A 26,427-nucleotide genomic window follows, 5' to 3' on the forward strand; every position below is an offset into this window, starting at 1 on the left:
TAATGCTCTGGCAGAGGCTGCAGGAGAGCATCAAGTAATTTGCCTTTAAGACAAACGTGTGGACGACCTTCACGCCTTGGCTTTGCTTTCCATGATTCCCCACAAGCAGCAGGAAGAGAAGATGGGCTCTCAGGAGCAACGTGAAGGGGAGCTCAACTCTGCCGAGTCACCACTCCAGTCAGGCTGCTGGTGGTGCCGGCCACCCTGGGACATCTCCAGGGCCACTTGAGGACCCTCCACCCACTCGTGTCCACAGGGACCTGGGTGAGGCTTTTCCTCATGCAAAAATAGACTTGCAGGTGATGGGGGCTGCCTGGAAGCCTCCCGTGACATCACGGGGTCCCTGCAGAGCTTTGCTTGCCTTAGTCCCAAGTTTAACCCAGCAACATTTGGCCTTCTCAGCTCTCAAGGTTTTGTAAAGAGGCAGGTTTGGTGCCTGCGTGCCCCTGCCCTGCCTTTGCGGGTACGTCAGGGTCTCGCATGACGTGGGGCAGGGAGGTGACGGCTGCCAGATAAGCTGGTTACTCATCTCAGGCTGGCTCACACTTGCCACTGCGTGCACATGTACGCTTTGCTTATAAACAACGTCTTCAGGCCCAGCAGTTGCAATTAGGTTCAAATCAGGATCCTGCTGTGCTAAGGAGCGTGTTCTTCTGGAGAGCTGTAAATTTATAAATGATGAGAATCAGGAGGGTGGATAGCATACAAGATAATGCTTTTAAAACATCTAATGTTTGTGGGGTGTTTTTGCCAAACTAACACTAACTCTCCTTCTTTGTTTTTTTGTTAGGTGGCCACTAGCTCGTCAGTAAAGTGACTTTGCAGCAAAAATAAAAATAAAAATGGGAACGGAGGGTAAGGAGTCCTGGTCTTCTGAGTGAAGTAGGGCAGGGGATCAAGACTCTATAATCAGGAAAGAGGCAGCAGAAGGAGCTGCCACGTCGACGGGAAAGGGCTGTATCGCTTTCAGAGCAGGCATGGTGCAGGGTAGGAGGAGGTACGGGAGGACAGTGACAGAAGAGGGAGGTGCTGGTTTACGAAAGCCCTGGCAGGTGGGTTCACATGTGCATAAATCAAAACACCTCCAAAGATTTATTGACACCCAAGAAAAGACCGTTGGTTGAAAAGCAGGTATTTATCCCCAAATCATCTTACTTTCAAATGAAATGGAAACAAAAGAATTTAGGAATTACTATTAAGTAATAAAACACTTGTAACAGGGTCATAAAATCCACCCAGTTTCCCTATAAAGGCAGCTGTGATAACAGAGTTTCTTTTCCTTTCCATTTCTTACAAGCGACTGAACAACTGTAGAAAATGAAGTGATCTGAATAATGCTCGGCTTCACGGCTGGCACAGTCGAGCTGAACTTTTTAAGGAGCGTAATGTCCTCTGTGGGGAAGCTCTGCAATGCCTCTCTGCGAGCAGAGCCAAACCGCAGGGCACGCCAGCCTTGTCCCTGCTGCTGCTGGTTATTGGAAATGAGACTCCAGCATCTTCAGGACACCGCATGAAATACCGCACCGGGAATCTATCCTGCGCCGCTTCGCGAAAGGCACGGGCAACCTGGTTTCTAAAAGGCAAACAGTGCAAATAGGTTTATACCATTTCTTTTTAAATTGCTTGTTCTCCAATTCAGCTTCTCTGCTGTCTTCCAGAGATGAGCATCTGGGATACTTTCTTGTAGATGCTTGGAAGTGAGGAGTAGTCCCCCCTGGAGTTACTATATCTACCTCAGGGAATGGTGCCAAAGAGAGACAGCACATTATAGTGCCCTTTCTAATATTGTTAAGTGCACAGGGACCACCTGTAACAGAGTTATCACTGTTTCAATCAACTGAAATTATGCTCTAAGGGCAGCTATTGATTAGATGGAAGAAACATGTTTAAATGAGCAAAGGCAAAACCAGTGATGACTTTGAGCTGGCATTCAGTCTGCGTCTTCGCTCAAACCAGAGCTCTACTGCTCCTGGGACCACCTAACACTCCCATTTTCCAGGTGCCTGCTGAAGCTCACATATCTTTACCCCACAGCTGGCAGCTGGACTTGAGCATCTGGGCTGATCCGGAAACCTCCTGATGAATTCTGTGGTTTGGGTTACAAAGCAGGCAAAAACAACAATTGCTGAGTTCCCTGTAACATTTTCAAATCCACCTTCTGTACTAAGCTACCTATGAGGCAATCAATCAGTTCTGGGTGGGAAAGGCTGGGATTTGTGTGTTCAGCTGTTACTTGTGATGCCGAAGGAAAACATCTGCATGAAACCAGTCACCTCTGTGAGCAACAGCATAAACCAGACACTACAGAGCAGGCAGAACTTGTACTAAAAATCTGAGGATCACATCATATCTTATACAACCTTTTGTATCTTTTAGTGCATTTTAAAATATGAAGCAATCCTTTTAATTATTCATCTTTCAAAAAAAAAAAAAAAAACCAACCACACAAAAGCAAGCCTTTTACATCTGCCTATACTAGTGATCAGCTAGAGCTAAAACCAGAAATGCCTTTTCCTTTTTTTACAACTTAGTTATATGGAACATCACTTTTCCTGTGCGTAGCAGTACAGCAGTTAAAGAAAAAAAAATGTCTTTACGGACAAGCTACAGGCCCTTCAAAATACCATCAAGCATTTCTCCTGCCAAATGAGAACAATTTTGCACCATATAATATGGTGTAATACACCCAACACACCCTATGATGCATCAACTAATACTGCGTCACTAACAAAGTTACTGGAAGCGATGCTTAAAGAAGTTATTTCTTTTTAAAATATGCTTTTTTACTCTTCATTATCTGCTTTCTTTATCTGACCTGAAGAGGCGGTCTGATAATCTTAATTCAGCCAGTCCAGCACAGTGGAGGAGTTTCTTTTTAGAAGCACTTGAATGTCTCCATTAAATTGCTTTTTTCTTTCCTAGAGGCCTTTACAGCCACGCAAAGCACTCCAACACCTGATTTTAAATACACCAGTGGTTTCAATGAGATCGATGAAATTATTCACATTTATTGCAAGAGCACTGAAGTGCTTTGTAGGGCCATGATAAGCAACTACAAAGTAAGTATGAACCAGGTCCTTTGATCTGAACCTACACATCCTCACACTTGGAGAAAGCAGGGCTGAGGCTGCAGTCTGGTTTTCAGTGATAACTGACAGAATTCCTGAAATCCCCTATCAAAAAAGGGTATTTTTGCAGCTTGACTTTATTACTGCTGGGGTCTGGAGCGGATCTCCCCTCTGCATTCCTGCATGCTAATCGCCTCCGATTCCCCTGGATGTCTGTAGCCTGGGCTGCTCCTCCTTCACTTCCAACTCTTTCACGGCGCTGAGCCAGAAGGTTACTTCACCTGCTGTATTTTGTTATGACTTTCTTCCTTCAGCTCTGCGCTGGTGAGATAGTTTGCAGCAGGGCAAGTGTGTTCTTTAGGGCTGTACAAGCCTCCAGGGATGTACGCTAGAAAAATGCACAGAATAAAATCCCCTGAATTATTCTGACCTGCACAAGCATCACCTGAGCACCACAAATACTTTAATGAAAGCTCTTTGGTATGGGAAAAACACAGGCATGGCATGCCCTGAATCTCTTTGGGCAAAGCTCTGGCTGAGCAGCTTTTTTTTTCTAACAAAACAAGACTTACAGGATCTGGCCTCTGTAGGGTAACTGGCAACAGCATCTTCTCATAGAAAGGAAAATGTTTTCCTTCTGGTTGGACCATACTAACCCCACTAATCTATAGTAAAAGCTGTAAATAAATCTTCAGCTTGCCCTGCTTCAGATCCGCTTGGGAACACATCAGATTTCCCATTTCCTTGAGCTAAACTTTTTTTCAGCTGAAACCTGCAGACATCAAAGGTCAGTTGATGGATTCTTATCAGGTTTACTGGAGTTTTCCATGGGAATCTCCGAGCAGGGTACTGTATCTCCACCACACAGGGTGGAGTTGCTCTGATTACTAGTGTTCTGAGCCCCTATCTATATCTAATAGCAGGACTCCGTATGTGAGATAGCAGCTGTCTTGGCCGACAGCCAGAGAACTGAACCTGTGACATCTCCAGCAAAAAGCCAGAGCTGCAGGAGCTGGAGCCGATGTATAGCTTTGCAAAGCTAGCAAAGGAGACAGCCATTAACCTGCTCACCCATCAGTAAAGATATGAGCACCTCATTCTTTGCCAAAATGAAGTGAAGCATCCCTTTAGTCTCTAGGCATGCACACTTTCTCACTTTGGCTAGAAAACAATGTCCAAAGGCAGTCAAGGGACATGTTTAACTATTGCACTGTGTGAACCACCACCAAGAGGGGTCGAATGGCAGGGCTCCCCAAAGGAGTGAAAAACATATAGGAGCTCAGTCGGACTTTCAGACTGAAGCACCTCAAGAGGTTCCTGAATGAGGCTCTGTGGCTTGTCTCTCAGCAATTCTATTTTTCTTTTAAAAGACATAGCCTAGAAACAAAGTTAAAATCATTTACACCAGTAAGCAAAACCAGAAAGATTGTCCCAGTCCCACCTTCATGCTAGTGTTTATTTACAACTCGGGTTCTTCTTCTGTGAGCTATGAAAGACACCTTGCAAGGGAAGAAGTCTGTTCAGTAGAGCCTGGTCTAGCGCCCAATGCCATCAGCCCCAGGTATGAGAAGATGAAGGGGGGGTTCAGGTTTTAAGTCCTGTTTACAGAGCTGGGCACCACCCTGCACATCCACATCCCTTCTACAACTAACAGCGCGTTCCCTGTTGTACTGAAACTAAATAAGAACGAACTGACCAGCCTGCTGGGGACATCCCTATTAGCATGAGCCATCTGCACTGCTGCAGCGGGTGGTTCCTCCCGCGTCACTGCAGTCAAGGTTACTGGCAGGACACCCAGTCTACGTTAGGCATTAGGACTTGCTCCCAGAGCTTTCCTATCATCCTGCCCTGAAGGGAATTTTACTTACAAACACTGATATTTCTGCAAGCACCACCCTTCAGAAGCAGCATGTTGTAATTACACGTCAGAATCTGGCTACGTTTGACCAGTACCTTCCTATCAGTTGCTACTTCTACACTCACTCACTTGAGAACAAATAACTCATCATCAGCAACTTCCCTTCTCCACTTCAAATGTGTCTTTCATAGGCCCATAATTTACTAGCTAGTAATTTTTTTTCTGTAAACTGTACAAAAAAATAACTTAGAAACATGCAACCTCATTAAGGAACCATTCCTGCTATTAACATTTACTGTGTGATTTGCCAGCTGATTGGGACAGAAAATTAATATCCACTTTTCTGGAAAAGTTGGGGTTTGGCTCAACTACAACTCTGGAAAACAGGAAGACTGCAGTGATAATCCATCTTCTAGATTATCCAGATGAGAATTAATGAGGTTTTACTGGCCAAAGTGTAATGAAAGAAAAGGTAATATTGCCACATAATGTAATAGGCACCTGCCTGAGACAGGTTTGCCCTGAAAAACAGAAGACACAGTGACTGCAATGTATAAAGAACTAATTTAAATTACACAGAACAAACTTCTGGAAGATTTGGAAGTTTGGTCAGTTCCCTGGAGAACTGTTACTTTTTCTGCATTTAAGTTGGGAACAGGATCCCAGCCTGCTGCTGCAGAAGTTCTGGCTTGTCAGAATCAAGACATAAAAGCTCCAACACAATTTAATTACAGTAGGCTTGTAGTTCAATCCTAAAAAAAAAGCTAAAGAGTTCAGAATAAGCAGAGCCAAGCTGGATCACAGATTCTTGTGACAGCATCCATTTTCCTGTAGCATAAAATGTTAACATTTCTGCCTTCACAACTATAAATAGATAGATAAAAATATAACAGATTAGATGTATAATATTTTTACACGACCAGCTACACCTGAAAATACACCCCACGTGGGAGGGTTAAGCCTCGGGGTAGGTGTCAGCTGTGCTCTGGCCCAGGTCTGCCAAGGAGAGAACTGTTATGATCGCGGTGGCCAAACTACAGATGTTGTTGTCCAGATGTGGGTGCTTTTAAGGGCAGTCTGAAAGCAATTATAAACCCAGTCAAACAAGACTGGGTTAGATCTGAGATTAGATCTGAGGTTAGATCACCCTAATTTCACTGAAGACATTTCATTGAAGCTCTGCTTTTCAGGCCACAGCCGGCTGTTATAACATGTAAGTTAAGTATGAAAGTCCAGTTATTAAAAAAACCAAAAAAGTTTGCACCTTTCTTGGAGCTGAAATATTTCCAAAGCGAGCAGCAAAGTGTCTGTACTAAATAAATCATGGGATGAATGTGTTGTGGACATACGCATTAACTGGGCTGGATGTTTCAAAAACGCTCCACGTCTTTGTCTGGTCCCATGCAGACGTTCTCACCAGTCCAGTAGGAAGCATCACCTTATCACAAAACTTACTGGAATATTTGCAGAGCGGAGGGCTCCGGGCACGGTACCCACAGCTGCAGGGCAGGCTGGGCCGGAGCTGGCTGGAACCTGCCCTGGCTGCCAGCACAGCCCTCGGGAGCATCCTGGGCTGCAGGAGGCTGCTCCCTTCCAGCACTGCCAGCTGATGCAAACCGTTGAAGGCAGCTTTCGTGTGCAGGTACACACAGCCCGAGCCCGCTGCTTTGCCCCGGCCCCGCTGCTCTGCTTGCTCAGCACCACCGGCAGGATCCGCACCCACCGTCCTGCGCCGCGTTACAGCGGCAGCTGGGTAACACAGCGGGGGAACTCCAAAGCATATCCAGAAATGTCAGGGGAAGGGAGGGGCTTTAGCTTTCGTGGAAAAAACAGGAAAACTTGGAAGCAAGGCAGACGCTCACCCTCTTGGGAAGCGGTCTTCCCGCCTCCTACCCCTTTTTGTAAAATAAGACGAAGCTTTGCGAAGCCCAATTCTCCTTTTTCCTTTTTTTTTCTTTTTTTTTTTTCTTTTTTTTTTTTTTGGAAATAGAATAGAAAGTGATGAAATGAACATGTGCTACCACCTGCTGTCCGGGATTTGCAAGAGCAGCCTCCTCCACAGCGCCCGGCCCCGCTCCCGGCCCCGCTCCCGGCCCCGCAGGCGCCCAGGCTGGAGCAGCTCCGTGCGGGTGGCAGGTCCCTGGATGAACAGGGAGGTACCGAGATGGAGAAAACAGCCAGGACAGTTCTGCACAGCCATGGCCTGGGGTCCTCGCCCACCAGCTCGTCCCTGACACCCCATCATAGCATGGCAAACAAGGGCAAAAGATTCACTGAACGAACCTGGGTTTAAATAGGCAAATTTCTGTACAAGTCACTTCCACACATCGCCAGCGGGCCGTCGGCTCTGAAGCAGCATCGCGAACCTGAAGCAGTGGCACCCAGGGCTGTTAGGAATAACAGCCCAGGGCTCACCAGTACCAAGAACTTAGTTAACCTCGTTCTGTTGCTGTGGTGAGCACACAGAGTGTGCCCAGCACATTAGGCAGCAAAGGTGCGGGCTTTTCTTGTGTTAACATAATACTCGTAATTATTTGTAAAATAGAATGGAGATCAATGGAGTCAGCCTAAGTACTCCCCATTCACTGCAGCCAAAGGACTCCCAGGAATCATTATCCTTCCAAAGTCTCGACAAGTAGGGAATTAAACAGGAAAAAAATCCGGTTCCAATTGATGTAGCCAGAACCACGTATGTCCTGAATCAAGGTTACACATAAGACCTTACATGAGAAAAAGAATGGAAGAAACTTCTGGACACATCAAAAATCCACCTTTGTCCTTCTCAGCCTGTGCAGAGGTTTTGTGTTTGCCAGGGCCCTGGGCATCAAAGTCACACATCTCAAAGCCTTTACATCTGCTTCTTTTGCAGTATGTCACTGGTACCACTGGTCCACGGTGCCTCTCATCCAACACCCTCACACCTCTACAGCTCATTAATCAACCACTTTACAACTGTTTTACAAAGCTCAGAACTAATCCCTCACATACAATATTATATAGCTGAGCAGCAGCAAACTTCAAAGGCCAGACCAGTGCCAAAGACATAACAGGTTTGTCTGGAGCAGCCGATGTGCTCAGTTGTGCTAGCAGAGAGCACACGTTGAACATTTACAAACAAGAAATTGGGAAGGATGTTACCTTTTCCAAGAACATGTATGCAAATAAAGTGTGGCTAAATTTAATGAATAAATTACTCAGATATAATATTTTGATCAACTGCAACAGAAGGTTCAATAGCAGCAGTAATTTCATCGCTACCTTCCCTGGCCTTGCCCAGCCTGTTGCAGTTTGCTCTGAAAGCAAACAGCCCCTGGGTTGGTGTGGCAGTGATCGTTCCTATAAGCCCATTTACCCCAATTTTATCTGACACCATTTCTGTTCAGCCAACATGCTGGAGCAGTAACTACCAAGGAATAAAAAGACCAATCCAGCACCAGTCTAAAGTAGAAAGGCAAAAGATAGTGAGAAAAAAAGGCATAAAGGGGAGTAAGTTAATGACAATCCAGGCTTTACAAATGTGTTTCAAGGGCTCTTCCCTTAGTTTCCATCTGCCATAAAGAGAAGAAAGAAATAATCTATGGGGAAATAAAAACGAGCAAAGGAAGAAAACAACATGTGTGTTAAACCCATTTCTTTCTAAACCTTGATGGCATTTCTCTGCCGCAGCACTCCACATCTCTCCGTAGGCTTGAGCCAGCAACTGGATGCTGGGTTACTTCACTCTCATAGCGTGAACTCGTACTCCTTGCTATTCTCAATCTGTCACATTCAACAATCACATGCAAAAATGACTCAGGCTGCTAGTTGCCTCCGTGTTGTGCTCGTTGAGCATTTGCCAGTTCCTCAGGAGTAGGCTCGATAGTGAAAGCCACACTTTTGGAATTGTGATTTAGCCTGAGGCTGCTGCATAGGCTCAAACGTTTTGATTTTTGTCCTGCAACTTTCTGTCCTTTTTTTTTAATCTCGCAGCCCAACAATTCTGGACACAGAGGAAACAACGGCAGGTCAGATCGGTGGCTCGTTCAGCCTGGTGTTTTGCGGCTGCTGAAGGCATTTATTCAAAGTGCCTAGTATTTTGGAAGGAGCGGAAAAAGCCTTAATGCACCACACCAATCACCAGCTGTAAATGTTGGACAAATTTTCTTCCTGTCACCTGCAGTGATTGCCTGCAAAGCAGGCAATGATTTTCATCTTTTCCCGAGCAAATGCCATTTCATGGTGTGGCCTTTTACCCGGCACAGCTATGGGGACGGAGTGACCCCCCTCCCCTTTGCGGCAGTGAATACCCTGTGTCAGTTCAGCTCACTGAGATCTCCCAGTGCTTGGAAACAAACCTTGTCCAGTTTCATCATCTCAGCTCCAATGCCTGCCTTCAAAGCCTTCAAAAAGAAATTACAGCCCCAAGGGTGCATACTGTAGCCTCCACTGACTATAGGGGCAGCCCATGGTGAGCAGCTCACGGACACGCACAATAAACGCCCACTCTTATTTAGGTGAATCCTGCCCTGGGGTGTCCCAGAGCAACGGACCCAGCTCTGCAGCAGGGAAGCAAGCTAACATGTAGCTCCAGGAGAAGCTGATGAGTTGTAGTATTTAATTATTTTGGCTGTGTTGGTGTTTCACCCAATACTATGTCATATACCTTCTTTGCAAACCTAGTGTCCTAGGGAAAGTATTTTGTCAATTCAGGCAATATAGAAACAGCCACACTTAACTACTAGCTAAGTTTGTTCAGTAATTCTGTATTTTTTTTTAACTGCCAATAGAAAAAAGAAGAATATTAGTGCCATAGCAGCCTCATGATTAAAGTGTACTTTATCAGTTCAGTGGAGGGACTTTTTTTCCCCACGAGAGACTGTCCTTAGCCAAAACTCTTCAGATTAATAATGATCTCCTATACGAAACGTTCAGCAATGAGGACATTTAACATCTTGGAAATGTGTAACAGGTAGCCAAAGGAAGACTATGTATAACTATAATTGGAAATTGTGCGAAGTCACTTACTGTTACGTAAGTAAAATTGGGGCCTAAGGTTTGATGCAAGAAATAACAAAATTAAAGAGATTAATTCTAAAATCTTCATGCAGCCATTTCATTGTTATTCAAAGTAATTAATCTGAGTTACTAATTTACAAAAATTAAATAATACATCACTCATTCTGTCTCAAATATCAAAAGTAAGGTCATGGGGACGATAAACAAGGTTTGCAGCGTCTTCTAATAACGTAGCAAGTGGACTTTATATTCAAGAAGCCTCCATAACTTCCCCCAATTACACAGAGAGCTGTCTGAAAGCATACGGTTTGTGTAAAGACTGCATATACCATATGCACATATCACTTCACTTGCCACTGAAACAGTTGTGTCATGGGTGGAATGTGGCAACTCTACCCACACACAGTAATGTGATACAACAGATGAAGATAGTGGAAAGCCGTGAAACTGCATGGAGAAATTTAAGTAGATTGAGTCCATCTCTACTTCAATGGGAATTAGATCAGGCCCCAAATGAGAATTTATGCATGACAGCTGGATTAACATATATATTTCCTGAAAGACAGTACCTTTATAAACTGAAGACCTCCACAGCATCACACTAGAGCATTAGTTCATTTTTTATTAAGAGAGAAACCATCATTTTGTAATTCATGGTAATTTCCTCCAGGACATAGGTCTCCTTAGTTAATCTCTTTTGAGTCCTGATCCTACTTAATTTGCAAGGTAGGAGACTACAGCAGGGACAGCTTAGTGTATATTTGAGTTATAGTCCCCATATATTCTGGTTCATGAGCAGGAAACAGTGCAAGCATGAGAGACCCAATTAAGTTAAAAGTTCAGCAGCCTTCCGTTTCAGTGAACTATCAGGCATCAAATGATTAGAGTATTACAGTTTTTTCTTACCCAGGAAAAAACGCACCCCCTCTTATTTTTAAACCCATGCCCAAGCGGCAGTGCTCTGCCTGCCTGGTCCACGGTGTGAAATCCTGGCACTCCTGAAGGCTGGAGCTTCCTAACGGTCGTAGGAAACTAAATCAGACATGCCGTGCCACGGCAGGGGGAAGCTTTACAACGCAGGAGCACAGATGGGATCAGCTTGCAAGTAAATATGTTTCTGTTGCTAGAGAAAAGCGTGGAAAACAACAATGAATAAAGATGAAAAATAAGATGCTGACAGAAGAAGGGAAAAAACCCGCCAAAATGGGTACAAAGAGGATGTGGTAGAAAGGACCAAAAAGCCGGCCAAGCAGTCTGAGCAGCTGGCTTTCCGCTAATGAGAATCCTGCCACCTTACATCAGTAATGCCATTATTTGGCATTTAACCTCTCAGTCGTGACTCCGTAACTAGGCATTCGAGTATTTGATAGCAATTTTCACTATTCACTCACCTACATAAAAGCTCTTGCCGCAAAAGGCAAAGCCTTGTGCTCCCTTTGCGGTGCTTTAAATGCAACCAGGAGCTCTGCTCGTGTAATGAATGTGTGCAGGGCATACCTTTTTCTTTCATATCATTAACTTAGTTTTAATATGAAAAGATGGTGGTCTTGGAGAAAGGTAACCAAGAGCTGGAGAGGTGATTCGAGAGACAAAAATCTGTAAGAAACAGCCTGCACCTAAAAAATGACAATAAGGAAGGAAAACAACATCATGGTTTGTAAGTCCAGCTTCTTAACAGTGTCCAGATTTTAATATTTGATTAGGACAAGTAAGAATTATGGTATTCTTAGGTCTGTTACTTCACTACCACAGTATAGCACAAATACACGCACCAGAGAATATTAATAACTAAATGCTCCATAGACCTGCCAGGTTGATGCAGAAAACAAGATTCAATACACATTTTAAACTGCTACAATCCTGATAACAAATCAAACACCTAAATAAAAGTCATCTAAACATGGCATATGAGCATCTCAGGTGGTGGCAGAGTTAAGTAGTAATATCCATAACTGGCAAAAAGGAGCTAGGAATTCTTCTCTCACTATGGAAATCCTCCTATTAAATGCAGATATTTCTAGAAAGAAAGCTTTTGATCATATTCAACTTCTTAAGTACTTAGACCATTTTCGTGTAACAACACATATTAAAGTGATGCTAAGGCTGCATAGCCCACACCTACAAACTGTGCCATCCCAGGATTAAAACTCCTTAATTTAGCTCTGTGGTGGATACGCATAAGGGGAGTTTTCAATTATCTGTTTCCATCCAAGTCTTCTGGAAGCCACTGAACTCCATTCCATGAAGAGGAAAGCAGGAATATTAATTGCCTCAATGCTTTTTGTATGGGGCTTTCACTGTAGTTTTAATGCTCAATAAACATCAAAGATTTATCTTTACTATGCAACTGTGACAGAAGATGTTCTCACATTCACTCGGTAGATGGAGAACAGGCCATAAAACTTAAGGCTGAAATCATTAAGCATGCAATGATTTCAGATGTACGAGTGCTCCAAGTCCTCATTTTTCAGGGGACTTGACATTTTAGGACGATCCCATGCTCAGAACAGTGTTCCCCCTGATCTCAACAGCCATGGAAGCTATCCTGCAGCTCGGACCCCTGTCTCTCTGCCTGGATATATTGACAATGTAGATCATCGTGAAGCTCTGCCCTCCAATTTGGGATCCCTCTCCTCCTCCCAGTTATTCCCTTTTCCCCTCCTCATTGTCTCCTGTGCTTTGCCATAACTTTGCTCTCCTCCCCTGCTTCATTTCTTGCCTCCACTGGGTTTTTTTTGCATTTCCTGGGCACAGAAAGTGGGGGACCGGAGAGGACTGAGCCTTGCCACCTGCGTAACCCCGCACCCGTGCCGTGACAGCTCTGTACCTACTCTCCCTCAGGATGGGGTGATGTTTCTTCAGCTCACTCATCACGTATGATGGTGAGAAAGGACGTATCCTCCATGCAGGAGGAAGGATGTATCTTCTACTACAAAGAATTTATAAGTAAAACAAGCCTCTACTGTACAGCCGTATATAGATACTTCAAAAGAGTATAGCTTCACCAAATTTGGCAATTTAAACAAAGCAAAAAGTACCATAGCTCCGCCACAAAGGCAACTCTCTACCGCAAGTTTCACATCTCTCTGTCAGCACACGGAGGCAACAGGACCTCAGGACAGCTGTGAGGGTTGTTCAGATGGAGCGAGCAGCCCCCCCATGCCCTCCCCGGCATGCTCCCCAGCTCCCGCCTTGGATGTGTGCCTGAAGGGGGGAGATGGCATGGGTGCTAGGAGTTCTTAAATGACTCACAGCAAATACTTCTGTCTCAAGGTGTACGGTCAGAAAGGCTGTAGGACATTCCCCTTCATTTTGTGGGACACTTGGTTGTGGCTCACAAGCCAGATTTGGCCCAGCTGAAGCCTTATTCCACAGTACAGGAAGGTATTTTTGGTTTAGGGTTAATGAATGAAAACTTCTGCTCAGAGTATGGTTAAATTAAACATTGTGTTTTAAAAAGTGACTAATTTCTGCTCTAATCTGATTGTCTTTCACAGCAGTACTGCCCTGAACTCAGGACAACGGCACTCCATGCAACATGGCAACTCCTAAAATGTGTGGAAACTGTCATGGGCAGGTAAAAGATTAATGGGAAGGGCTCCCTTTTGATTGATGAATCTGTGACCCTGAGCAACAAGAGCACTTTCCTGAAGTGTATCTGCCATGCGAGACAGACAAAATGGAAGAAGCTCATATTACACTCTCAGATCTCATTAAGCACCCAGACCAGAAACACCGATACTGGCACTAGCCATCTGCTCCGCTGTTTGCCTGGTTACAGGTCTGATAACACTTAGAGGGAGCAAAAGTTAATCATAGGTACAGATGAGCAACAGCACTTCTGCACAGGAAATTCAGTGGAGCGTAACAGTTTCTTTAAAAAAACCCCACGTACCTGTTTTTACTTCATTCTGTTGTTTCAAACCACACAGGCAAGCTGGCAGTTCAAAAGAAAAATTGTTGACGTAAAAGGCCATAACTTTAGACTCTTCAAATCTTTTTTTTTCTTTTTCTTTTTTTTTTTTTAATAAATAACCTGTAAAGTCATCATAAGGTTAACTAACTTGAAAGCTGCCAAATTGCTGTGATCTCCTGTTAGTCTATATAATGGGCAGTAATACATAACTATTTTTTAATTGCTTTTAAATTATTTCCTCTAATGTACTTTTTTGCTTATCTCAGTTATTTGAGAATTACTAGTATTTTCTGCCATTTGTCCTCTGCTTGCAGCGACAAAGGCCCTTGCCAGCAGACCTTTCCAAGTCTACTGTAACATTACCCCAGCATCCATCCCCGAGGAACGAAGCTTCCCTGCAAGCGTTTTTTGAGACTTATGATCAGCTGAATTTTCTTTGCTGAACAGCAATTCCTGGAAAATCCTGCAACGTATTCAAAGACTTTCCTACTGCTTTTGGAGAATTAGCTCTGGGCAAAACGATACAGTCTATTGAGGCCATATCTGACCTAGAAAGCATTAACTGAAGAATGTGTGGGACAGCTGGTTATCAGAAAGAAAAGAAGTGCAGCGCAGGAGAGTGACATGTAGAGCTCCGCGAGCTAGTTCTGAATGACTGTCAGCTCTCCAGAGCCAGCCAAGCCTGGGAAGCAGATACAGGGCTCCTGCCAGAGCCCGTGCCGCATCCCGTAACGGAGCTAGCTCAGATATCTCTAGCACAGGACTGCGCCATGCGGCAAGGCGATAGTTTATCATCCAAAAGCATTTCAGATACGTGATACGATAAGGCTGAAGAGAAATCTGAAGTATAGCAGGATGATTTCCAACAGAGTGCCAAAGGGCTCGGCTGTTCAGCAGAGGACGTTCTGTGATCCAGCTTGGCACGCCGTGTGCCAGGGTCATCTTTTTCAAAGCCCTGCTCTCGATGGTTGGTGGTAGTGCTCCTCAGAAGCATGGCCAGGTATCATCCTCCTTTAAATTACGTTAAAAGAGAACACCGTGGTGCACAACAGCATGAGGGCTGTTTATTTCCAGCTACATATCCAGTTATACCTAAACAGACAGGGCTTCAGTTCGTATTTAGCTTTCCCAGGCCAGGAATGGGGTTGTGTATCTGGGGTGATGTCTTTTTCTTTACTATTCCTTTTGATGATACATCACCAATACTTGAACACTTTAACTCTCTGAAAACCAGAAGAAATCCTTCATTTGGACGTCATTATTTACGACTCTGGCCACCACGGATGGCGCTTCCCACCATCACTTCACCTAGCACCTCTCATCTTGCACAGGGGCAGCAATAACAGCACTTAACAAGAATGTCCTTTATTTTTCCAAATATTTTGGTTCGCAGCCACTAATGGATCCAGGGAGAAAGCGAGGCGAGCGGTAACCCGAGTTTCATGGAGGTGCTGATGGAGGTCTGGTGGCCACCTGCCAGTGCTGATGGTGGTTCTGGTGGCGATCTCCCGGCGCCAACGGCGGTTCTGGTGGCCATCTCCCGGTGCTGATGGCTGTTATGGTGGCCATCTCCCAGTGCCGATGGTGGTGCTGGTGGCCATCTCCGTGCCGATGGTGGTGCTGGTGGCCATCTCCCGGCACACACTGCTCGTGTAAATGTCACAGCAAAGGCTCTCAGGTGCAACGTCGCTATTAAAAGACACGGGACACGGAACAGATCCTCCTTCCCCAGAAGCCTCCAGCACAGCACCCACATTTTGCCTGCGCACACCCGCTGCGAGCCCTGACTGGGACCTTCCCGGGAGTTTCAGTTGTTTTTTTTAGGACAAGCAGCTGGCCCCCGGCGGCTGCCGCCCCCACCCCGAGCACCCCTGCGCCCACTCCCCGCATCACGCCCCGGCCCACACGGTACTTTCATCCACTTTTCCGCCGCCCCCTCCCCTCCTCGGCCCCCGGCCCCGGCGCTGCCCCCGCAGCGGGTACCCCCGGGTTCGCCCCAGCCTCCTGTGTCCCCCGTCCCCCCCGCCCCGCGTTCCCCTCCGCGGCCGCGGAGCCTGCGCGGAGCGCGGGCGGCCTGGGCAGGCGGGGCGGAGGGCGAGGAGGAGGGAGGAGGAGGAGGAGGAGGAGGAGGAGGAGGAGGGCCGGCCCGCCCGCAGCCGCTGCCGCCAGCGCCGCCATGATGCTTGTTTGCTTTCAATGAGTGTGAGGAGGAGGCGGGGGGGAGCTGCTCTCCCGTCCGGCCCGCGGCAGGAAACAAAGAGCCAGGCAGGCGGCGGAGCGAGGGCGGCGGGGGGACGGGGATGCTGCAGCCACAGGTAGGGGCGGCCCCGTCGCGGGGGGCGGCCGCGGCGCCTCGCCTGGAGGGGGGGCTCTCGCCCGGGGGGGGCAGGACCCGGCGGGGGGGGCGGCACTGCGGGGGGAGGGGAGCGCCGTTATTACGGCCGGGGGGGGGCGAAGCCTCGGAGTTTGGCGGGGGGGCTCCCCGCGTCGTGTCGGTTGGGGGTGTCACGGGGGGGGGCGAGGCCCCCCGGGGGGGGAGCGGGCTACCGGGGGAGCGGTGGCGCCGGGGGGAGCCAGGGCCCCGGGCGGTTGGTGCTGCGGGGCCGGCCGGGGGGGAGGGGGGGGCAGCGCGCCCCGGGGCGGCGGGCGGGGAACGGCCGCGCTCGGGCGGGGAGCGGCGGCTCCGCCGTGGGGAACTTGCCCGGCCGGGAGCAGCGGGCGCCCGCCCGGTGTGCGGGAGGGAGCCGGGCCGGGCGGCGCCTCGCAGGGAGCCCGGCTTCATTTGCATCGGGAAGGCAATTAAGAGAAATTAGTATAATGGCATCTGGAAGCCTGAAGTTTTTTTTGGTTGGTTTTTTTTTCCATGTTGTTTTTTTTTTTTCTCGCTGTGCAATTGAGTTTAAAATAATTAAACAAAGGCAGAGGGAAATGACATCAATCTGGTAATGGCCCGTCCACCCTCCGCGCACGGCTTCCCCGCGCCGCTGGCTCCCCGGCGGCCGCTGCGCCCCACGGCGGGCCGGCAGCGCTGCCTGTCAGCGCAGCGCCGCTGCTGCTCCGGAAGGAGCCGCCCGCCCCGCCGGCAGCGGCAGCCGCGGCCTCGCTGGCACCGGGGCGCGGAGCGGCCCTCGCTCGTTCCGGCGGAGGGAAACGGCGAGGCAGGCGTGGGCCGTGACTGCCAGCCCCGGCAGCCAATGGGGAAGCGCGGGAGGCGGGCCGCGCGCCGGCACGTGAGGCCGCGGGACGGACGCATGCAGGGATAAACAGAGGGGAGCGGCGGCGGGCGGCGGCACCGTCAACCCCCCCCCCCCCCGCAGCCGGGCCCGGGGCGGCCGCCCGAGCGGCGGTGACTCCGCAGCAGAGCTCATGGGGACGGGGGGTATTTTGTGGCGTTTGTTGGGCTCGGGCAGGTGTACAGGGGGCGAAAGGCCCGCAGTGCGAACCCCTCGGGTGGGGGTGGGCCGGGTCCGAGCCTCCGGGCTCCCGGGATCTGCCGGGGTGCTTACGGGGCAGCTTTTCTCCTGTCAAGTTTTACGGAATTTTATTTCAAGCCTAGGGTCAGGTCTTAGAGAAGTAGGTACGTACACACCTGTCGTCACGTATGTATATTGCAAACACTTATTTTACCAGCAGTTTACCCCAAACATTAAAAATCCTTATGAGACCTACTTTGCCTTGTATAACATCAGAAATATATTCAGAACAAGTACAATAAAACAGGTTTTCTTGTGGTTATTTCTTTTTTTTTTTTTTAAAATACTGGTATCTGTGTTTTCACAACTGCAATGGAAAATTGTATTACTGAAAATAAAACTTTACAGGTGACTATTTGCCTTGTAACTTAGAGCTACAGGTCTTCTGGTTTTTCATTTGATTTCTGGGGTTTATTTTCCTAATCTAGATTTCGCCACAATGGGTAACTAATTCAAAATTCGAGGGATTAAGAAATAGCTGTGGTATTTGTCTGGCTTAAATACAGAGATGTGCAAGTGTTGACTGGTAATTGTATTGTATCTTGCATTTTTTTTTTTTCATTCTAGAGCAGGTCTCGTAATTGGGAATTTATCAACATTTCCACTGGGGTAATTTTACAGGATTATCCGCCCTCTGTTCTTCCTGCTGGTTCGTCTGGACTCTGGAGTTTGCTGCTAGCTATGAAGCCTTCTGTGGGGGTTTATTCATGCTATTACTGAAATGGAACCCTTCGCGTTTGGATTAACTCTTAGTGCACTTTTCACCTGAATCGCTTGGATCAGTCCATTTATAAAAAGGATACTACCATGCATCTCTTTTCTGTTTGCATTTTGAAGTTGAACTCTGAATACAGTCTTGATGTGTTCAGGCTGTTTACTTTGCTTGAATTTTAGAGGAAGAACTGAAATATAAAGATAGATGAGACTGTAATACTGCATGGGCAGGTAAATACTTCTGATATTTTATATATGAAGACTTGAAAGCATGTTATGAAGGGTCACAAACTGAATGAGCATGGTGCCTTTCAAGGTAAAAATCATTAAAGATCAGGCTTGGCTAGATAGTAGAGGAAGACATTCTTCTAAGCCAGTGCAATGTTCTTGATGGAAACCACTCTTTAAAATGGGGTCAAGTGCTCCCAGGATTGAGAAGACTCAAAATCCTTTCCCAACAGATGAACATAACCATCTGTTTTTAAAAGCATGGCAGTGTAAATAAAATTGGTCCTGTTAATCTATCACCAAAAAGCTAGGTATTTTTGTTTGTAGTGCAGTGTGTCGTCGGATTTGGATTATCACCGTGCCTAGGAGGCCAGGCAGTGAACCAGAATTCCTTCTTCCAGTTGTGCAGCGCCTGTTACAGCAGGCGGTCCTTGCTGCAGAGGCGTCTGTTCTGTTTGCTAACAGTCTGTTGAGTTTTAAATTACTTTCATTTTTTGTCACGTAATTTTGGCTGTACATGTGTGTATGTGTATATACCATTACATATGTACCCTGGCCCAAACAGCACCGCATTAAGTGAAGATTGTACACAGATGGTATCTTTATGAATGAAGATGCCTTTCAGGATTGAAGGAATATACAGGAATTGTCACTTCTTCCATAGCGTTTTGGGTTTTTTTTTGCTAGGAGAAATATGTAGTATTCAGAGGTTAAAATTGTGTATGATGAGCTTGAAAAAAACTACTACTGACCTTAAAACCTCATGAGAATAATTTCAACAGACCCTACCTCTAGATTTTAGTCCTAGTTGCATGAGACAGAGGGTGACGCTTGCCCTGTTGCATACAATGTATCTAGTTTTTTTTTTAATCCGTATGTTGAGATTTTACACTACTTTCAGTGTCAAAATACTTTACTGACATTACTGAATTCAGTCTAAATTTAGACTTCTTCATGGTGTAATTTTGAAAGCGTTATACACAAATTGCTCAAACTGAGTCACTGCAGGTTTTCATCTATTTTGTATTCCTTCTTCAGTGTTGGTGCTTCGCATTTGGAAGTGCCATTATTGTACTATATCCTGCAAGATTATTAGCATTGTATTAAGTAATTCATGTTTCTACATTTAAATTGGGTTGTAGAAGTCCACTCAACAGGGAAGCTTGGCATAAGCTTGGGGACCTGCACTCGCAATTTCTGCATTGAGCAATTTCTGCAGTTGAAGTCCTGAAGAGTTTACAAATGCTTTGGCAGGTCCCATAGAAAAAGCTGTTTAAATGCTTAACATGTACTTTTGAGCTGCTAATTACACTTCCAAGATGGTGTTTATTTAAAAAAAAATAAATTTGGCAACAACTCAATTTTTTTCTTTTGTAAGACTGCAACATGAATCCTTTTGTTAATGCCTCAGAGGGCTTTTTTTTAAGTGAAAGAATCAAGGAGGGCCTAGAAGCAGAAAATATATACATAGTTGTTTACTTTAGAACTAAAATACTTGCTGTTAGTATTCTGATTTATGCTATAATGGAGCTCTGCAGGAAGAGATTGATTTTTTTAATTCTCTTTTAGACTGGGAAAGCTGTTAGGTATGCTATGGAGGCTGCCATCTGGATGTTGTGATCCCAGCCTGGACATTTTGATGGCTGTCTTGTGTGTCTCAGTTCATGTGCCTTATATGCGACCTTTATTCTGCAAATGCAGCAGCTTCCTCCCTGAAGACCATCCTAAAGTTTCTACACCGTTTTATAATACCAGTATCTCCAAAGCCTCCTTCAGCTCTTGGAGCTTCCCTCTTTCCTTAGCAAGGCGATAGCATAGTTTCAGTTTGAAGACAGGGGATTTCTAGAACACACTGAAGCCATGTGACTGATAGCTTATGTCATTAGGGTACAGCATCTTGCAGTAGGTTAAAAGACCATAAAGTATACCATAATTTAGTATACTGCATGTTACAAATAATCCGTGCAGTTTTACTGCTTGAGCTATTTTGGATTATATTGAAGAGTGAGGTGTGGATCCTGCAAGGTGACCTGACCTAAATGGTGTTCCACAAAAGTATCTCTGTATAGATCAGTTTGCAGAGTCAGGAATCAGAAAAAAAACAATAAGCACCAGCTGTGCTTCAGAGACAGATCCTTTCATGTGCTTTTTGGAACAAAACCCACATTGAACTGACACCTACAAAGACAGGCTTGAGAGTAATGTAAAGCACTACTAGGTCTGGGCGTGCACTGGCTCATGTTTTATCACCGGTCAGAACAAGGAGATGGCATTGGAACGACTAAGTAATAAAAAATATTAAGCTGTTTTATGCCAAACTCTGATCTTAAACGCTTTTTAATGTTCTTTTAATTGTCCACCCAACAGAAGAGCTTTGTGACAAAGCAAAGGTTCTGTGAAGTAAGATAGAGGAGTTTTAGTGTTGCCTTAATTGCAACTCACCTGTAAATAGTACTTTCAGGAACAAGAGTTTTTAGAAACAAGTGATCTCTGTGAAGAATAATTAAAACTAGGAAGGAATCCTTGGTTTGCTGAGGAACATCATGAAAGATCCACCTCTGGAGATCTGAGAACTGATCATAAAGTAATTGTTAGTTATGGCATAGTTGCTCTCTGTGTAGGGAGCAATGGGGTAGATCACTCTGTGGTTTCTTCTGGTACAGTATGCCAGGGCTTTCCTCCACTGGCACAACTTGGAAAGCTGCTGCTTTGGTTGCTCATTAACTTCCCATAATCTACGTCAGTACAACCGTTTTTGGAACTAGTGCTGAAAACCAAGCCGTGATGTGGCTGGAGTGGTGATTTTTTTTTTTTTAATTTATTTTTTTTAAACCACCAACAATAAACCCCACTTTCTTAGCTGGGTGTTGTTGGTTTTGAGTGTTGTCTCAAACAGCTGCATCAACACAACAGAGAGAGGCGATGAAGTGGAACACGGGGACAGGAAAGAAATCTTGAGCTGGCTTTGCTGTGCAAGAGCATGGTTGTGAAACAACATTCTCAGGCTCGTTGGTTTAATTTGAAGTAAAAACAATCTATGAATAGTCTGGTTGCTTCTATCAGGAAGTGGCTAAATGGCTAGAGCATGAGCTGCATGAAGAAATTCCGTAATACCCTGAACTTCAGTTAGTTTAGCAACTCTAATATTAACAAGCTTTTAAATATCTAGAAATTGTTTTTTAGGAGGGCAAGGATTTTTGGATTTAGATACTGACATCTCTTCTCAAGCTCTCATTCAGACCTCTGCTGAAAATGAGCTCATGTCCAAACTTCATTTAAAGTAGCTAAGTTATCTCTTACTCCTCAGTTCTATTGCAAGGCTAAGAAAGAGAATAATGTTTTGTGCAGTGACTTAATGTTTTCACCCACAAAACAGAAACGTGGTAAGTATTCTGCAGATGCATAAAGGAAAATGTGGTAAGGAACGTTGTGGTGTATGTGCCAGTATTAGAATAGCTTACAGAGTTGGACAACGATAAGAAATTGTGCAGTAGTTACTCTAAACAATGATTAATGTTCTTCTTCATGTATCATGAAGAATCGTAACTAAATTGTCAAGTGTGATTGTCTGAATACAGCCAGTGGAATGAGAATTGGTATTGTGTTAAAGTTTTGGAGTGTAAGACCATTCTCATTAGCTTTCTGAAGACATTTGTAGGTGAAGTATTTAAGCCTTGGTCTTAACTGCCTATCTGCGTTTTTTAAACTTGAAGCTAAATGTTTTATGGCAAAACTCCTTCTTTTAAAGTTGATCTTTTAGGTTCCATCTTATTCATACAGTATATACTTATGTAATGCAAGTAAATTCTGAAAGTAATTAGTGAACCTGACTGATCTTTTAATGTATTGGCATTTCAGAATACACTAAAATAGAAAATGAAAAAATCTGAACGTTGTATAGTACTCATTAGCTAACCAGAGTGTTTCTAGGGATACCAGTTAAAGGTCGGTCTTTGCCTTGCAATTTGGTTTTGTTTTAATGTTTGTTTTGTATACAGCAGCCTTTTACTATAGGCATAATTACAGACAATTGTTGATAATTAAGAACTATTCGAATCATCTGGACTATGCTACACTGAGAACACTTGGACTAGTACTTCTGATCATTAGATGTTGTGCAGGGTAGGGAGTGGGAATGTGAGTTCTTTGTCATGAGTCAGACAAAATAGATTATCTTCTAGGTCTGTCTAGAAGATGGAACAGTCAAGGACCTCAGTGCTGAATTACACCTTTGGTATCCTGGCCATTTTAGAGTTCTCTCTTGAAACCAAACTGGTCTTTATAGCAACTGAACATGGAAGTGAAAATTGCTTCTTTACACTAGTGAAACAATGGTAAATAACTTTTTCATGGCTTCCAAGGTTTAAGGGGTTACACCATTAAAATATTGGGCTGCAGGTTGCTCATCGGGTAGCAAATTGTAACTGCAAGTGGAGTGGAGGGGTGGCAGGTTGGGCAGGAGGAGAAGTAGAGGTTTGGTAAATGGCCCTGCCACACACCTTGTAACTAGCCCTTTTGTATTTCTATAAACAAGTGTTTAAGAACAGCAAAGAAATCTTAATTAAATTTGAAATATCTGCAGGTCAAGACTTGATAATACGGTCTTCTTAAAAATATGAATTGACTGATTTTTTTACTTAACAAAATTTAAAGCCTGATCAAGTGAGTGCTGTGTAGCTCTATATTCTAATCAAGTCTCCATGATTTGAAAACAGCAAATACATCCTTTGACATTTTTGGCCCAGCTGATGGGAACTGTGATGTTTTGCTTTTCTTAAATTTCGGGGGGGGCGGGATATCTCATTTTAGTCAGTTAGGCTAAATTAAAGGTTTTACAGAACTTCTAGTGTTCTGTAGATTTTTTTGAAGAATATTAAAGAATTTGTCACATAGTAGAACTTATATATGCAAAATTAAATAACTCATCTGATTAGTTATGTTTCAGATATATTCACATGAACTAATGTGTATTGGCTTAATCAGTATCTTGTATTTATTATTACATAGTTGTAATGCATGTTCACATCCCACTGCATTATCTAAGTCTGAAAAAATGGAAGGGTAGCTTGTGGTTTTGTATTGGCAGTCATGTAAAATTCTGGTTTTAGAAGTCCTCAAAATATGGTGAAGAAGCATTAGTTTGCTGATGAAGCCATTAAATCTTAATATGCTAACAGCCACTAAAATGTGATCCTACCAAATGAAAAAGCACTTGGAATGAATCAATTGACTTTGTGTTGACTCAACAGCATTTTTATTTTTTTAATTTAGATTATTCCAACATTAAGCTATAAATTAGGTTAAAGGGCTCTTGACACTTTCCCACATAACTATAACACGTTATAGTTGAGTTTCTGGGGGTGCAGAGTGTTTGAGGAGTCATTCTTGTGCTGCTCCCCTGTGCTGCTACAGTTCTACCTGTGCACACAGCTGTTACATGCCATCCATTGCCAGACTAGGTAAAAGGAAATTTTTAATTCACAGCATGTACTCTGAAAAATTCAGGTGTTACCCTTTAGCTAATTTCCCAGTCGGATTTTTCCTAGTCTTATTTTTTCAATGCTATATACTTACTGTACAAAAAAAAAAATAAATTACTTGAACAGCCTTTTAAAAATGAAATGCCGAGAGTGTTTGCCCTAGACAACAAATAATAGATGTTTACACAACAGACATGATATTTACCTAAAAGTAGCATACTAGTAGGAAAAAACAATAAAAAAATAATCTGTTTTTCTTGCAGCACTGTTGTTTGTATATTTCAGTAGAGCAATCTTGTTCACTCCTACAAAGTTAAATGTAAGTGGTATTTCAATAGATAGGCAAGTCCTCAAATTTCTGTTTATTCAGCTTCAGAATATTTGTAATGTTGGTTCTGATGTGCTTTAGTATGGATTCCTCTATTTTGAGGATGCTTTCATTCTTTCAGATTGTTCTTTTAGGTAGTGGCTTACACCTGCATTTCTGAACTTTGGTTTATCTACTTGCATGGTTATGTATTGTAGCAAAATAAACCCAGAAACTGTATCTGGTAGCAGGATGCAGGTATTCTTCCATATTATGTTGTATACCTGCTAGTAGTTGGGATATCCAAAACTGAGGGTGTGTGTTAAGATCTATTTGTAAAATAAAACATTGCTAGAAATAACACTGACATGAAATTAAGAAAGCTTTGTAGAAACAGCATTAGGCATACAGAAAAAACATTTAATTCTCTAGCTTAAGTTTTATGTCTGGAGGGTGGGATGGTCCCTAATAATCTTAAATAAGAGTTTAGCTGAAGTACATGGAATTTACTTCATGTGAGACTTGAGGTTTATCTGGGATGTGTTAAGTACTTGCTTACTTCCTTATCGTGTTGGCTTCCCTATGAATATTTTCTCCATCCTTTTTCATTATTAAGATGACTATCTAGTTGTTCATGTATGGTTTAGACTGAGGATAAATACAGTCATTGACTCAACTCATCAGTTCAAGTGCGTGGATTCTGTAGGGACTGACCTTTATCATAAGCCTGTTCAAGCTGCTGTTGCTTTTCTGTGAGAAGACAGATGTTGCACTGTGTCATCCCGGCCAGGGACAGTGCCTGTTTACACAGGGTTGTTGCTTCATTTGCCTGTACTTCAAGCTGAAATGTTACTAGGTTTCTGTAGAAATTTGGTACTTGCTGAGTAAAAGGCCACCAGTGACTGGAAGTGAAAGCAGCAAGCTTGATTTGTTTTTGACAAGCACTTGTTTAAAGGAATGGTAGTGGGTCTTTGAGTGGGAATGAGCAAATCTTAATTTTTGTAGTGAAAAATTAAATACAACACTATGAAATTACCTTAATTTTTTTTCCATAGTAGTTATTTTTTAGATCTGCTTCTGTTCCCTTTGAAGAGGGTCACTGTCTGGAATTTAAAGCAGTAATTTCTGTTCATTTGGATAAATCTCAACGGTAGAGATTAACCCTTTAAATACAGATTAACATTTCTGATTAGCCTATACATTGCTAGAAGTGCTACAACTTTAAGTTATCTAAAAAGCAGTGTACTTTGCCTTCAGTTAGGATTTCAGACTTTGTTCCGTGTTACTATTTAACTGATATATGGGTGAGGGAAGTTGGAAGCAAGATTCTGCTTCCTGCTGCGTGAGAAGAGATTTTGGGTAGGTGTGGCCAGAAAGACAATTATGTTGTTGTCCTAATTTCAGGCCTGTAAACAGCTGTGCTGCAAGCCCCCACATACATTAGTGCTATACAGGAATAATAATACAGGAAGCTAGTTATAATACACAAATATTTTTTTTTCCTCCTCCCCCTTAGCTTTTGGGCAGTTTAATTCTCTTCACCAGCTCCTTTTGTTATCAGACAAAAGTCAGTGCTGATGCAAGAGTGAAGTGGAAATACACAGTCCTGGGGAGGAAGGAACTGCAGCAGGGCCAGCTTAGTTCTGCTTCATGCATTGAAAAACCACGGTGCAAGTGGCTAGTGTCGGGGGGTGAGGAGGATCCTAAATTAACTTTGAATTCAAGACATGTCAGTCAGTTCAAAAAATACTTAACACATCGGGGGAGTCGTTGGAACCCGTTTTCAAAGGAAGCTTTGGATTGCATGGAAAAGAGCTTCATGGTTAAAGGCACAATGTTACAAATAAATGGTGTGGGATGAGCTTCCAGTATTTGGGTTTGGAGAAAGAAAGAATCGCATATGTGCTATCATTTTCTTATGGAATCTTTGAGCAATTTAATGGTTTATAATTAATAGGAAGTACTCTAGATTGCTTTCTATCCTGCTGCTTTTCAGCACTGTAAAAGTAATTTATTTTGCAAGTAATACTGTACTGCATCAATAAGTGGAAAATATACTTGTTATCTTCTAACTTGTGACTTTGTTAGATTTAGATTTGTATAGTTTATTCGCTGTTTTTACTTGAAGTAAGAAGTTTGGGTAATTCTGCATTTGATCAGGTGTGGTGCTGCATTGTTTACTTCCTCCTCCTGGCTATTTCCTGGTTAAATCAGGTTATTAGTGATAAGTAATATCAAGTGAGGGGTGGGTGGGGAAGTCAAGTCATGAATGTGTCAAGAGGTTTCAGAAGCAGGGTTGTAATGCATAGTGATCTTGAGACATTTCTAAAGGTACTCATGTATTTGTAAATGGGATTTGTAGGGGCTGCTTAGTAAATGTTGAAATAT

General features: G+C 44.0%; 1 protein-coding gene across 4 annotated transcripts in view; it reads left to right on the top strand.

Moving 5' to 3' along the window:
* The first annotated feature begins 15,968 nt into the window (after positions 1-15,968).
* The window catches only part of CNOT6 (CCR4-NOT transcription complex subunit 6), a 35,432-nt gene continuing 24,973 nt past the window's right edge, over positions 15,969-26,427 (top strand). For 2 of the 4 annotated variants that reach the window (XM_040603228.1, XM_040603231.1), the window contains exon 1: positions 15,969-16,152. The gene's annotated coding sequence lies outside the window, so the exon portion shown is untranslated. Of the gene's footprint in view, positions 16,153-17,877; positions 18,256-26,427 lie in introns of all 4 variants that reach the window. The other 2 variants (XM_040603229.1, XM_040603230.1) reach the window with 2 other exon arrangements.

This window comes from Falco naumanni, chromosome 8 (assembly GCF_017639655.2).
Source record: "Falco naumanni isolate bFalNau1 chromosome 8, bFalNau1.pat, whole genome shotgun sequence".
NCBI lineage: Eukaryota > Metazoa > Chordata > Aves > Falconiformes > Falconidae > Falco > Falco naumanni.